The 13,950-nt window shown below is 44.9% G+C and overlaps 1 long non-coding RNA gene across 1 annotated transcript; it reads left to right on the plus strand.

Moving 5' to 3' along the window:
* The first annotated feature begins 1,899 nt into the window (after window positions 1–1,899).
* Window positions 1,900–13,002, plus strand: LOC112845623 (uncharacterized). Its single transcript, XR_003218483.1, has 2 exons — window positions 1,900–1,970; window positions 12,872–13,002. It is a non-coding gene; the product is annotated as an uncharacterized LOC112845623 (long non-coding RNA).
* The last annotated feature ends 948 nt before the right edge of the window (window positions 13,003–13,950 follow it).

The following is a 13,950-nucleotide window of genomic DNA, read 5'->3' on the forward strand; positions in this document are numbered from 1 at the left end:
TTCAGAACACAGAATTGTGATTTTTGCGAACCTGACGATGAAAACCTGAGAGCTTAAATACATTTTGTCAAATCATAATTACAAACAAGACATTAGTTTAAGCTGCGATTTTAGAAAGGATATGAAGAGGATGACATCACACATACTTGTAGAAACCTGCATAATTGTTGAATCCAGCCAACCTTAAATGTGTCGTTTAGAAAGGAGAAAGAAAGAAAGTTAAGAGCAGTGTTCTCATAAGAGTTCATTATTGAAGATTTCTTTACATAATGAGTTTGATTCTTCCAAAGCTGAAGAGTCGGTGATTCATTCCCACCTATAAAGCCACGGCAGGATAAGCTCACCTGGCGATGCTCTCTGCCTCTCAGAGACTGATCCTTCATGATCACTGATTAAAATGGTTTTTCGATTATAGGGTTGAAGTTTAATAAGCCTCGTCTTTGTTAATATTTAGAATTGTACTAAGTATAAATCTCATTGTTAACAGGAACATTAATATCTGAACAATATTTAATTGGCATTAATTCGCATTTATTGCAGCACCACACAGATCACATGCAGCTTTAGTTTGTACAGCACAAGCACAGCAGCTTAGACCAGCACAGGGAACCTAAAAGAAGCATTTTTAGAGCAGCCCTGCACTGAGTTTGTTACCGTGGAAACGACCCCTGAACTGGAAAACGAAAGTGCAGAAGTTAAAGGTTGGAGCCGAGTCCTGCAGGTTTCGGTGCACTGGCAGCAGGGGCGCACTCACTTATCCAGATAATCTGTTTCACTAACAGATCAGACAGCACCTGAACATGACACTCTGACGTTCATCATGCTTTACTTTCTCTCTCCTCCTCTCTGACCTTCATCCAGACTCAGTTACATGATGGAAAATAACACCTGATCTGACTCACACACACTTTGCTCCGCCCACTGCTTCACCTGGAGAACAGGTATCAGTTACCGATGCCTTCAAGAGCCTCTGGAAATCAAACAGTCAGCATTAAAGGAAGCGCTCAGACATATTCAGTCTCTCCACCTTTCAGAGATGCCTGCTTTACTTCAGCGTGATGGAGCTGACTCCCAAAAATATATACTGAAACCTCAGCAGCTCCATCAGGAGGTCAGGCAAACAGTTTTATGTAGGAACTATTTTCTTTCTACCAAACTACACCGTCTCACTGTCTATCTGCTGTACCAGGTGACAGGTGGAAACGCTGACTTGTGTTTTTAATCGAAACGAACGAGCGGAGATCAGATGAGAGATTCAGGTAGCTCTCTGCAGCCGGGGAAGCTCACATTTCCAAAGGAACGTGAAGGCAGCACGCTGCAGGGCCTCAAAGGTGGTGCGCGAAGACAGATGACTCCCTCCGCTCTGATTCCTGCAGCTCCTCGCTGCACCATGGAGATTTCACACTGCCACACCCATCGGATGCCAGCTGTATGTGTGTGTGTGTGTTCGTGTGTTTACCTCTTTTTGTTGGTTTATAGCTTCTCGGTGTCTTGTGTCCGTGTAAAATTCGTATTGTGCATCTCCCGTTGGTGTTCTGTCCTCCATCTCATTGGTGAACCTTCCACCTGGACTCCTTCGACTGTGGCTTCACCTGTCCAGCAGGTGCTCAATAGGCCCCACCTTCGCGAGCTTGTGGTATTGTAGTGTTTGAGCAGCAGAGTGGACCTCTTGCTCTCCGTCCTATCTGTGCGCTGGGTCAGATAAAGGCATCATCGGGCGCTGCCGCTCACATACCCCCACCGGGACAGCAGTTACCTGTTGGTGGTGTGAGGGCGGCGTGCAGGCACAGTGAGGTGCAAAGGTCGGTGGGCAGCTGATCAGAGATGCCGGTGCAAATCCGGACGATTCGGACTTCTGTTCGTTCAGAGAGCAGTGCCTGAGCACGGAGGGCTGGACCCGCCGCTACAGCAAGGGAGGGGTGACGGTGTGGGGGCGCGAGGAGGACAGCAGCACCGTGCAGAAGCTCAAGGTGAGCGCGTCACCGCTGGCTTTTACTGCGAAAGGACCGCGCTCCTTCACAATAAAAACAATAGTCAAAGTAAATGAGTACATTTACTCCACTACTTCATCCCAGAGTTACTCTGGAGGCTTATATTATGGTGAAAGTTTCCTCTGAGAACTGCACAGGCTAGCGCAATGGTCGTTAATCGGTGGGTTGGTAGTTGGTTAGTCACTAACTACTGGGTTTGATCATGTGTCATCATCTCTCAGAAAGTTTGATTGGTTGCTTATTTTGGAGGTTTTCGCATCACCATGGTGACTCACAAAGATTTGATGCTGAAGCTGATCTGAAGTAATAATCAGATGATGTCACATTTAGAGTACTCACGAGTACTGTTACTGCAATAAATGAGGTACTCGGACTGTAATTACAGAAACACATCCATCAATCCATCGAATCATCAGTGAAATCTGATCACTGATCAATTGATGACGACTTTACTTATTTATCTTTAAGGCGGAAACAGGAAGTTGCTCAGTATAAACACTGAAAGTTCTGGAAGTGGTGTAACCTGTAAATCTGTGTTACTTTGGTACAAACAGGTGAAATCTACAACTGTCACAGGGCGGCAGCCTCATTAAAGTGCCAGCTGTCAAAGAAGGGTTAACAGGCCTGCTTCATCAGAACTCCTGTTACGGTTCATGTGTGACTCTGCCCACCTGACAGATGTCACCTGTACCTGGAGCAGCAGCTCTGCAAACATTTAACCGGCTCTCTTCCCGAACCTGCTCGGCCAGTTTCAGCTTATTGACGACCAATCAGATCTTTGGAGCCACTGTTTGATCTAAGGGGCGGATCCTGGATGCCGCGGTGGGCCCCTGACTGCCTACATTCACTTTATGGAGTGTGTGCAGTTTTGTTTGGTGCTTAAGACTCCAAACCGAGCATTTTTTCATGTTTAAGTATTTTTACAGTCAGAGTTTCTAACAGGCTCTTTCGATCCTCGGAGTAACCTTCATCTTTCAGCCTGTTAAACCGCTCGTAGCCTCAAACTGGTGCTGAGGACAGTCAGAGGTCCTTTGTAGGGTCTTTCTTTTACAACATGAAGCTTCCAGGTCTTTATGCTGTGATTTGGCGCTATATGAATAAAGGTGAAGCACGGTGGCTTCCTCAGAAGGCTGCTGACCTCACAGCTGCTTCAACGTGCAGCTGAATGCTGATGATGCTGAGCTCTCTGCTGAATCAACATCGATACGAGTGATACAACTGAATCAGTTTTGAGCCCAGATCCATGGTGTACAGCTGGATCACTCTGATGGATGCAGTTACACCTGAAGGTTTGTTTTCAAATACACAAAGAACATTTCCATAAAGTTAAAGGCACAAAGTGTGAAGGAGGGAGGTTAAAGCTTTGCTCAGTCACTTCTGTGAGGTGGGTGGGACAGAACTCTGATGTTACAGCGACCCACTGAAGGTTGAATCCCTACCTCAGGCTGGAGCAGCTGATGCAGCATGGGGACAGTGACGAGTGAAACCAAAGGTCTCGGCTTCAGTCAGAGCGACTCTAAATTTGAGGATTCTGCAGTGGAAAGTCTGATAGCTTGCTGGAGAAGGAGATTCTTCCTGAGACCCCACGCCATAAGTTACATGCACCTCCTTGACATCTAACCACACGTGGCTCACAGCAACTGTGATTGGTTTGTTTGGTGCAGTTGATTTAGCCTGTGTGTTTCTGGCTTTTTCTTCTCCTGCCGCCATTTTTGAAATTGACTCTGAGAGAAACTCCAACAGCAGTTAGTGGTTTGGCAGTGGAGCCGCGGAGAGACAGAGGCACACCAGCCAAATGCCGTCAGCGTCAGCTGTTTGCATAGGTTACATCATAAACCCGTGTTGAATGAGGCTGTTCACTCATTCCCAGCAAACATCTCCAGTTTGAACTGGATCCAGTATGAGGGGTTAGGTCACGTTTATGCATCAGACTGCTCAGTGATGATGTTAACGTGACGTGATGAGTTACTAAACAGCTGTAATTAAACGTCCACTGCACATGCTCAAGGCTACCAAACACAGGTTTTTAAATATCCATGCATGCACGTTTTCACTGTTTGGGCGTGTTTGACCTGCTCTCAAAGTTTCCATCCAGGTGTACAGGTCAGGTGTGTGTGAGAGAGACTGTTAGGCAGCCAGCTGTAGGCAGGCGGTGTGTAAACACAGCACAGGTCTGTTTGGTGTTCCTCCCTCTCTCTCAGATCTGTGTAAACTTGTTATTTCAGAGCTTCGTTTTCACACAGGACACGCCGCTGACATCCTGTTCTGAGAACACCTTTCCCACCATGCGCTGTCCTCTGCCACTTCATCCCACAGCGTTTTCAGGCCTCCTTTCATGTGTCTGATGATAGGTTTGTTCCTGTTGAGTTGTGAAGGTTTAAAGGTGATACGTTTGGCCTCCAGGTGGAAACTAATTGTCCGAGGAAACTGCACACTCAAGAAGGAGGAGTCGATTGGTTTGACCTGCTTTCACTCACACACTTCTGTGCAGACGGGCTCTATCAGACAGGACAGACTTTACAGATGGTGCAGCAGGTTCAGTCCTGACAGACCGAGAGTTTTATTTCAGAATCAGGGGAAAGGGTAAAATATACATTTGGGTTGCTGTATTTATTAGTTTGATTGTTTTAGTTTTTAATAACTATATTTATTTTTTAGTTTTTCATTTCAGTTCTGAAAAGGAAAAGCAAAAAAAAAACAACCAAAAACAGTACATTGATTGCTTTTGTGATTTAGATTTAAGTATGTGAGGACTCAAGGCTGTGTGTCGGACAGGGTCGTCTGCAGTACGGGGCCCCACGGGGAACGGTTCTGGCTCTGTTCCTCTTCACCATCTACACTGCAGACTTCTCCCACAACTCCACCCAGTGCTTCCTGCAGAAGTTCTCTGATGACTCTGCAATAGTCGGCCTCATCACTGATGGGGACGACAAGGAGTACAGGGGACTGACTCAAGACTTTGTGGACTGGTGCCAGCTGAACTACCTCCAGATCAATGCCAGTAAAACCAAGGAGCTGGTGGTAGACTTCCACAGGCACAAACATCCTCCACTGCAACCACTGAACATCCAAGGTATGGACATCGAGGCTGTGGACAGCTACAGGTACCTTGGTGTTCATCTGAACAACAAACTGGACTGGACTCATAACTCAGACGCCCTCTGCAGGAAAGGGCAGAGCAGGCTGTACCTGCTGCGGAGACTCAGGTCGTTTGGAGTGGAGGGCCCACTCCTGAAGACCTTCTATGACTCTGTGGTGGCCTCAGCCATCTTCTATGGTGTGGTCTGCTGGGGCAGCAGCATCTCTGCTGGGGACAGGAAGAGACTGAACAGGCTGATCCAAAGGGCCAGCTCTGTTCTGGGATGCCCTCTGGACCCAGTGGAGGTGGTGAGTGACAGGAGAATGGTGGCTAAGCTGTCATCCCTGTTGGACAACATCTCCCACCTCATGCATGAGACTCTGACAGCACTGAGCAGCTCCTTCAGTGGGAGACTGCAGCACCCACGGTGTGGGACGGAGAGATTTCACAGGTCTTTCCTCCCTTCAACTGATCAAACACATCCACACATGTGCAATAATCTTTTCTGGCATCGTTGTATTTTTACTCAGTTGTATAAAGCATTTGTATTCTATTTTTATCCTATTTTATTTTATTCTATACTGTACAGCTGTGTACAGTATCTTATTCTTATTGTCTTTCACTGTTCTCTAATTTTTGCTATATAACTTTGCACTGTCCACTTTCTGCTGTAACAAAACAAATTTCCCACATGTGGGACTAATAAAGGTTATTTTATCTTAATCAGAATTTTAGTTGTGTTTATTTTCTAATTGATGAAAAACTGAAAGTGGAGAGAAACAGTTCAGTTCAATTCAGTTTTACTTGTATAGCGCCAAATCACAACAACAGTTGTCTCTTATATTGTAAGGTCAAAACCCTACAATTACACAAAGAAACACCCATGATTGCTTTGGTGACAGTGGGACGGAAAAGGAGGAAAAAACTTCTGGCAGCACCAGGCTCAGGGAGAACCAGCCGTTAAACTTTAGCAAAAAGGAAAGTTTTAAGCCTAATCTTGAAAGTAGAGATAGTGTCTGTCTCCTGAATCCAAACTGGAAGCTGGTTCCACAGAAGAGGGGCCTGAAAACTGAAGGCTCTGCCTCCCATTCTACTTTTAAATACTCTAGGAACAACAAGTAAGCCTGCAGAGCGAGAGATAAGATGGGGCCTGATTATTTAAGACCTTGTATGTGAGGAGCAGGATTTTGAATTCAATTCTGGATTTAACAGGAAGCCAATGAAGGGAAGCCAAAACAGGAGAAATATGCTCTCTCTTTCTAGTCCCTGTCAGGACTCTTGCTGCAGCATTATGGATCAGCTGAAGGCTTTTCAGGGAGTTTTTAGGACATCTTGATAATAATTTGTAATACTGAATATCAGTACACAGACGCAGGAAAGTTAGCGGCCATCCAGATCTTTATGTCTTTAAGACATTCCTGCAGTGTAACTAATTGGTGTGTGTTACCTGGCTTCATGGATAGATAGAGCTGCGTGTCATCTGCATAGCAGTGAAAATTTATGCTATGTCTTCTAATGATGCTGCCTAAGGGAAGCATGTATAATGTAAACAGAATTGGTCTAGCACTGAACCCTGTGGAACACCATAATTTATTTATTTTTGAAATCCCTTAATTTTAAATTTTTTCATTGACATTTCCAACATTTTAAATTCTCACCCTGAGTGAGCAATCAATCAATCAATCAATCAATCAATCAATCAATCAATCAAAGCTTTATTCGTCACATGCAGGTTGCCCTGCAGTGAAATGGGACCCCCACACGTTCAGACAAGGGGAAAAAAGATGCAGTCCAATCATTTAAATTGAATTATGCATTGTTGTATTTCAGGAAATCCAATAAAGGTCTTCATACAATTTCAAACTTGTCTGCCTTTCCTTTGACAATATTGGTCAGTTTGTCCAATATAACATACAACCACTTGTTGATGGTGAGCTTATTTATACCAAATATCAACTGTGTTCTTTTCTCTGGTGAACCAAGACCAATCACAGAAAGTCTCTGAGCAGACGGGAGGAAGTGTGAGTGCGAGGAGGAGTGTAAATAATTCATGAACTCTTTGAAAAGCAGCGAGGCATTTCTTCTGCTTCTTCTTCTGCCTCATGACTAATTCAGAGCTGCTGATGGAGCCAGCGACCAAACAGGTCACATGATCACCTGCTGATTTACCTCACAGTCACGGCTTCCCGTGACGTGAAAACCACAAAACCAAGATTAAAAACATTCGACTTCCTAGCACATGTGGATTCAAACATGGACATTCTTACTGGTTACTGGTTCCATGTAAGCTGTGTGCGTGGCCCAGTCAAAAACATGAGAGCTGCTTCCTCATGTCCATCTCTGTGGGAGTTGGGGGATGTGATACTCCTTTTATCACCAGCTGAAGGACACTGTGGCAATTCTGGGCACTGACACAGCTGTTTTACCTGTTCAGGTGATTTCTGTCATCTCATGTGACTGGCTGTGGAGTCTCTGCCATTTGCGAGTCACATCTCTTGCTGCTGAAGGCTGAAAAGAGTAAATGAAACTCTCCAGCACCATAAATGACCTCGCCCTGCTGATGAAAGCTGGAGATGATGGGGGGAGGGGGACGTGTGCACAACCTCGGGGGGGAGGGGACGTGCGGGTGAGTGGACAACTTTGGGGAGGGGGACATGCGGGTCTTTTAAACTGTGGTGTCTTTAGTTCATCTGAAGGAAACGAACCTCTCCTCGTCGTCTCCAATGTGCTGTGAAGACCCTGGCTCAGCTCCTGAGTGAGCTGAAAGGTTTTCTGCAGGAGAGATGGACTGAGTGACGGACACAAAGCCTCGGCGCTCCGGACTTTATAAATGATTAACAGGGAGCGGAGTCTCGCTGATTGAGTTACACGGAGAGTTTACAGCGCTCGCCATCACCATATCAATGACTGCCGCTCCAGCACGATTACAGCAGTGGAAAAAAGTGACGTCCTACAGTAACAAACCATCTCACATGACCACTGTGAAACTCTGACAGGTGGAAATCTGGAGCTCAGATCTCTCCATGCCTACAGGGGGAATTACAGTCTGGTTTTTCCTGGCTGAGAATATTTTACATGAACATTTTGGTTTGTCATCGTTCAGGCTGCGCTGCAACAACGATGCAAACAGTGACCAAAGCAGCAGAGCTGGAAACGGTACAGAGAAACTTCCTGTGGTCCACATGAACGGTCAGCTCCACATTAATAATAACCTGCTCCACATAATCATTCACAGGGGGAGGCGGCGGGTGTCTGTCTGATTAATGTTCAAATCGTTCAGTTTGTTTCAGGCAGAGAGAGGAGCTGGTTTGGATTAGATGGTGATCTCCTGTAGCTCTGTTTGTCTCACACGTGATGCAGAAACTCATCAGGTCCAACAAAACACCAGGACTGCAAATACGACCCTGATGGACTGAAAAACTCAATACAGCAGGTAACCTCATGGGGGAGAATGAAGACGACTACAGTCTGGTTATTACAGAGAATCAGAGCCAATCACAGCCTTCAGATTATCAGGGATTATCCTCACTGACAGATGAAGTTTCTGTCACTGTGGAAGGAATAAAATCTTGGGCTGATAATATTGGTCGACTGTGTTAGATAAGAACACATGATTAGTTTGTTTGGAGATTTTGTGGGAACGATGAAATCTTCAAACCTGAGCTGAGCTTTGTTAGAAACCTTGGTCTGAGCTGGTGAAGCTGCTGAAATAAGGAAGCTGAAGATGATCTTTTGTGTCATCAGAGTAGAAATGGAGCAGATGTTAAATGTCTAACTATAAAAGAGCAGAGGACCTGAGACAGATCCTTGTGAAGCTCCTTTTAGGATGACTGATGTCCGAGTTTGAAGATGGTCTGAGCCTGGATGAGTTCAAAGAGATAAAACCGGATGCAAAAGCACTGAAACCTGAGAACACCTGATAAGGTCAGAGCAGAGAAAGTGAAGCTGCTCAGGTTAGCTGCTGAGGTGCCTCTGAACAACACCTGATCAGGTGTTTCCTCTGCTAACAGTTCACTTTGGTTTATCCAGAAAAGACCCAACAGGAAACCACACGAGAGCTCTGAATGAGGCGGATTATTGTAGGGTGTTGACCTTACAGCACGCAGCGCTGTTGTGATTTGCCAATATCATAATGCCAAAAGAACCAGCGGCTTCCATTTAAATGAAGCCGCTTGTAAGGCAGTCAAAGTAAGAGTGAGAGTTTAAACTGGTATCCAAACCAAACTGGAAACCAGTGCAAAGACTTTAACAATGAAGTGAGAATTTATGAGTGAGTTAAAAGTGTTGCTGCAGCATTTTCAACAGCTTGAAGGTAATTTATAGAAGTCTTTGACAGACGGGACAAAGGAGCATCAAAATATTTTAATTGGGAGGAGATGAAGGCATGAACAACCATCTCCAATTCACCTTTGGAGACAGCAGTTCTGAGTTTAGCGACATTTCTTAAGTGGAAAAGCAAGAGCGGGTCACAGACTTCATGTGCATCAAAAATCAAAGATCAAGATTGTGAGCAGCATCTTTCACCGTCAATGAGAAAGAACCAGGATGTTGTCTAATTTGGGGCTTAATGAAACACTCAGTCTCGTCTGCATTAACCTGCAGAAAATTGTTTGCCAATTGTCCTAAGACAGTCTGTCAGACTGCTAATTGGTAACTTTATTGTCCCCAATGGGAAACTGATTTGCAGCATGTCCACACATCAAACAACACAAACATTTAAAAATAAAACAAAAAACAGCCCAAGTTTTATCAGTAACAAAGTGCAATAGTGATGGCAACAACGCTTATAGGTCAGCGTTGATAACCATCATAACAGCAGCAGGTACAAAAGACACTGTCTGTGGTTTCGTCTGAAGAGAGGATGTTCAGACCATCCTCTCTTCAGACAGACATGACAGAGGTTTCCTTCCTCAGTACCCGTCTGTTTATAAGAGTCCAGAAGCTGGACCTGAGACCTTACTAACCAGGCAGGGCTCTAGACTAACTTTTTGCCACAGTTGTACTGGTGCGCCTAACTTTTTTTCTTAGGCGCACCAGCACAAAAGTTAGGCGCACCCAAATTTTTCAACCGCATCACTTAAAACGGCAGTTTTACATATGCACTTTTTTGGGGGGGGGGATTGCAGTCCACACAGACAGTATTCATTTGTAAATGATTAACTAACAATCTTGTGCTTGTGCTTAAAGTTCGTTGGCACTCTTTGGCAATATTGTAGACAATGACAAACTTAATCATCATCTTGGCTCCTCTGACGACCTGTTTGCTGCTGCCTGCTGCTGAAAGACAGTGGGGAGAGGGGACACTTGGGCATTTATTGTGTTGTCTGGATACACTGCTTTTTCAGCATTCAAAGATTGATGGCTCCATGTCAGAGCACTGGCTATGAATTTCAGATGGATCAGGCCTCAACTTAACAAAAAAGCTATCAATAGTTCTTTTCATCTTTTCTTTTTACCCACAGCTGCATCCACTTCTGTCGGGCCTAGGCTGCTCATTAGGCTGAATTCCGATTCACAAGGTCCCGATTTGATTCGATTCAATTTTGCCTCAGACAGTCAGAAATGTTATAATTCTGATCTTTTATCAGTACTGATACATGTGAGACTTCATCAGAATTGTGAACATCACAGCAGATGCCTTTGTGTCAAAGTAAGTGAGAATAAAACACAGAAAAACATGAAGATTTTCCTGGCCTGACTTTTTATAGCAGATAACCTTAAAAATATTCTGCAATATTGCATAATTTTAAAAAGTTTACATTTCTTCAGTATTGAACAGCAGAAATTAGGCTTTCTTGTCCGAGGTCATTTAAGTAAAACAAAAAAGAAAAGAAAAAGACAGCGGCCGACAGCGCTGTAAACAACGGTAGACTGGTGGGTAATAAGCGAATGGATAATGCAGAAAACAGAGATTTGAGACGGGAAACTGTTCTTGAAGTACAGAGAGGGAGAGAGAGAGAGGGAGCTGTGCATGAAGTGTGATTTTTATTGTGGTAGAAGCAAAACAGCAAAAGTCAGAGGGAATTCATGACGACATTGATCAAATGTGAAGTGTAGTTTGCCGCTTCCTTTGCTGCTGGTTCAGTGAATTTTGGTTGGAGAGAGACAAAACCTGTAGCTCAGACTCGAGCGCAAAAAAGACCGAAACACAGCGCAGAGTCCCGACGGCGTGTCCGTCTACGGGCTGTCGGGTGAGAAAGCCGAGAAAGACAAAGTTGATTCTGATGCGTCGGGTCTGCTCTGTGTTACGTCTTTGTGTGGAAGCATAATGTGTGTCTGTTGTTGACCACACGGACACTTTCAGCGCACCGGTGCGACCTAGGATTTTTCTTTTTAGTCACACTATTGAAAAAATTGGTCGCACTCTAGAGCCCTGCCAGGTTACCAAGTCTGGTCTGGTTGGTCAAGGACAGATTACTGTAACCAGGCAATGATACTAAACAAAGCTTTTTTAAATAAATGGTCATTTCAAATGAAATGTTAAAAACTCTCAATCTCAGTAAAAAGTAAAATTATTGTTGGAACAGCAAGATGTGACTCAAAGGACAAAGGCTTATCAAGACCAATCCCCAAATACAACTATCCACCACCATCAATGGCTGCACCCTTTACTACTGGGGCGATCGTGGCTTAAGAGTTGGGCGTTCGCCTTGTAATCGGAAGGTTACCGGTTCGAGCCCCGGCTTGGACAGTCTCGGTCGTTGTGTCCTTGGGCAAGACACTTCACCCGTTGCCTACTGGTGGTGGTCAGAGGGCCCGGTGGCGCCAGTGTCTGGCAGCCTCGCCTCTGTCAGTGCGCCCCAGGGTGGCTGTGGCTACAATGTAGCTTGCCATCACCAGTGTGTGAATGGGTGAATGACTGGATATGTAAAGCGCTTTGGGGTCCTTAGGGACTATTAAAGCGCTATATAAATACAGGCCATTTACCATTTTACTGTTCACCATGGAGGAGGCTTACAATGCCTGTTAGCCTGTGTGCTACGACAATCATTAGTGTACAAAATATATGGTAGGGGAGAGAGACAACATCCCTGTAGTGAACCAATAGAAGAATTCCGCTGATTAGAAAAACAGATGCTGACTCTCACACATGGAGATCTGTTAGTTAAAGAGTCTAAAATTCAACCAACAGGATTAAAATCAAGTTTAAAGTGTTTAAGAAGTTTATGAGCTAAAAGATCTGTGAGTCTCTGTGAATGCAATTAGACATGCATCCCTGAAGTCACATAAATGTGTGACATTCAAATGCAGTTCATTTACTCCTCAGACTGCATTAGCCTTGAATATTAATGGCAAGGGAATACGATTGTATTGTATTTGCTTCCTTAATCGTGAGCTAGACCTCCCTTCTTCATCATCAGTGTGCTCCTGTGACTACGGGATTATCCTGTGCTGGGAAGCACTAAAGGGTGTAAAGAATCTCCAAGACAGGCTGTTCCACTGAAGAAACTCATGCAGGATTCCAATCAGCTCCTGTAGAACACAGCACACCTGCTGTTTCATGGGTCATCACACCCTCCCCTTAAAGATAGCACTACCAGTGAAAACCTGGACACCAGGTGACTCAAAGTCATGAACTTTTTTCTTAGGAGTCATCACTCTGGGTTCCCTCTGGGTTCTCCGGCTTCCTCCTACAATCCAAACACATGTATGTTTCTAACATTTCATGCAGTTGCAGTAATAAAATCCCATGGCACACCTAAATGTCACAGTACACCAGCATGGAAACTGGTGGTTAGAGTTGAGCGTGATCGGTCCTAACCTCTGCTTGACTCTCTCCCTCTCTCTTTCTGTGTCTCAGATGAGGATAGTCTGTAAGGACGTGACAGCAGAGACATTGTACGACGTCCTCCATGACACCAGCTACCGGAAGAAGTGGGACACCAACATGATCGATACGTATGACATCGGCAGGCTGACGGTCAACGCAGACGTGGGATATTACTCCTGTTAGTTCCTTTACTGAGCGGTGATGTAATACACGCCATAAAACACTTCAGCACAGCACCAGAATGGTGAGACAGGCAGAGGGAACAATAAGGTGAATGGTGGACAAAGACCGAAGGGAATAAGAGGGAGTAGCAACTGATGTTGTGTAAGTGGAAGTAGGGAGACCCAGTGATGTGATTTAACATTACACTGAAATGACAGGTATAAAAGACACTCGGTTGGGCCCTTTCCGGGGGATGGGGGGACCTCGGGCCTCTGGGCCTGTGGCTCGGTGCGATGTTGGCACGTCACCCCAGCCCCCTGTGGCTTCTGCACTGTGGCTGCTGGGTAGCCAGTCGCCTTAAGGTGCTTTATGTTGTAAGGTAGACCCTACAATAATACATACAGAGAAAAACCCAACAATCATATGACCCCCTGCGAGAAAGCACTTTGGCGACAGTGGGAAGGAAAAACTCCCTTTTAGGGGAAGGGAGGCAGAGATGAATAACAAGTATGATTCAGCACAGAGGTCTATTAACACATAGTGAGTGAAGACGAAACACCCAGTGCATCATGGGAATCCCCCAGCAGCCTACAGCAGCATAACTAAGGGAGGATTCAGAGTCACCTGGTCCAGCCCTAACTATATGCTTTAGCAAAAAGGAAAGTTTGAAGCCTAATCTTAAAAGTAGAGAGAGTGTCTGTCAGGCTTTTCAGTGAGTTTTTAGGACATCCTGATAATAATGAATTACAGTAGTCCAGCCTGGAAGTAATAAATGCATGAACTAGTTTTTCAGCATCACTCTGAGACAGGATGTTTCTAATTTTAGAGATGTTGCACAAATGGAAGAAAGCAGTCTTACATATTTGTTTAATATGTGCATTGAAGGACATGTCCTGGTCAAAAATGACTCCAAGGTTCCTCACAGCATTACTGGAGGCCAAGGTAAT

This window comes from Oreochromis niloticus, unplaced genomic scaffold, assembly GCF_001858045.2.
Source record: "Oreochromis niloticus isolate F11D_XX unplaced genomic scaffold, O_niloticus_UMD_NMBU tig00008141_pilon, whole genome shotgun sequence".
Classification (NCBI taxonomy): Eukaryota; Metazoa; Chordata; class Actinopteri; order Cichliformes; family Cichlidae; genus Oreochromis; species Oreochromis niloticus.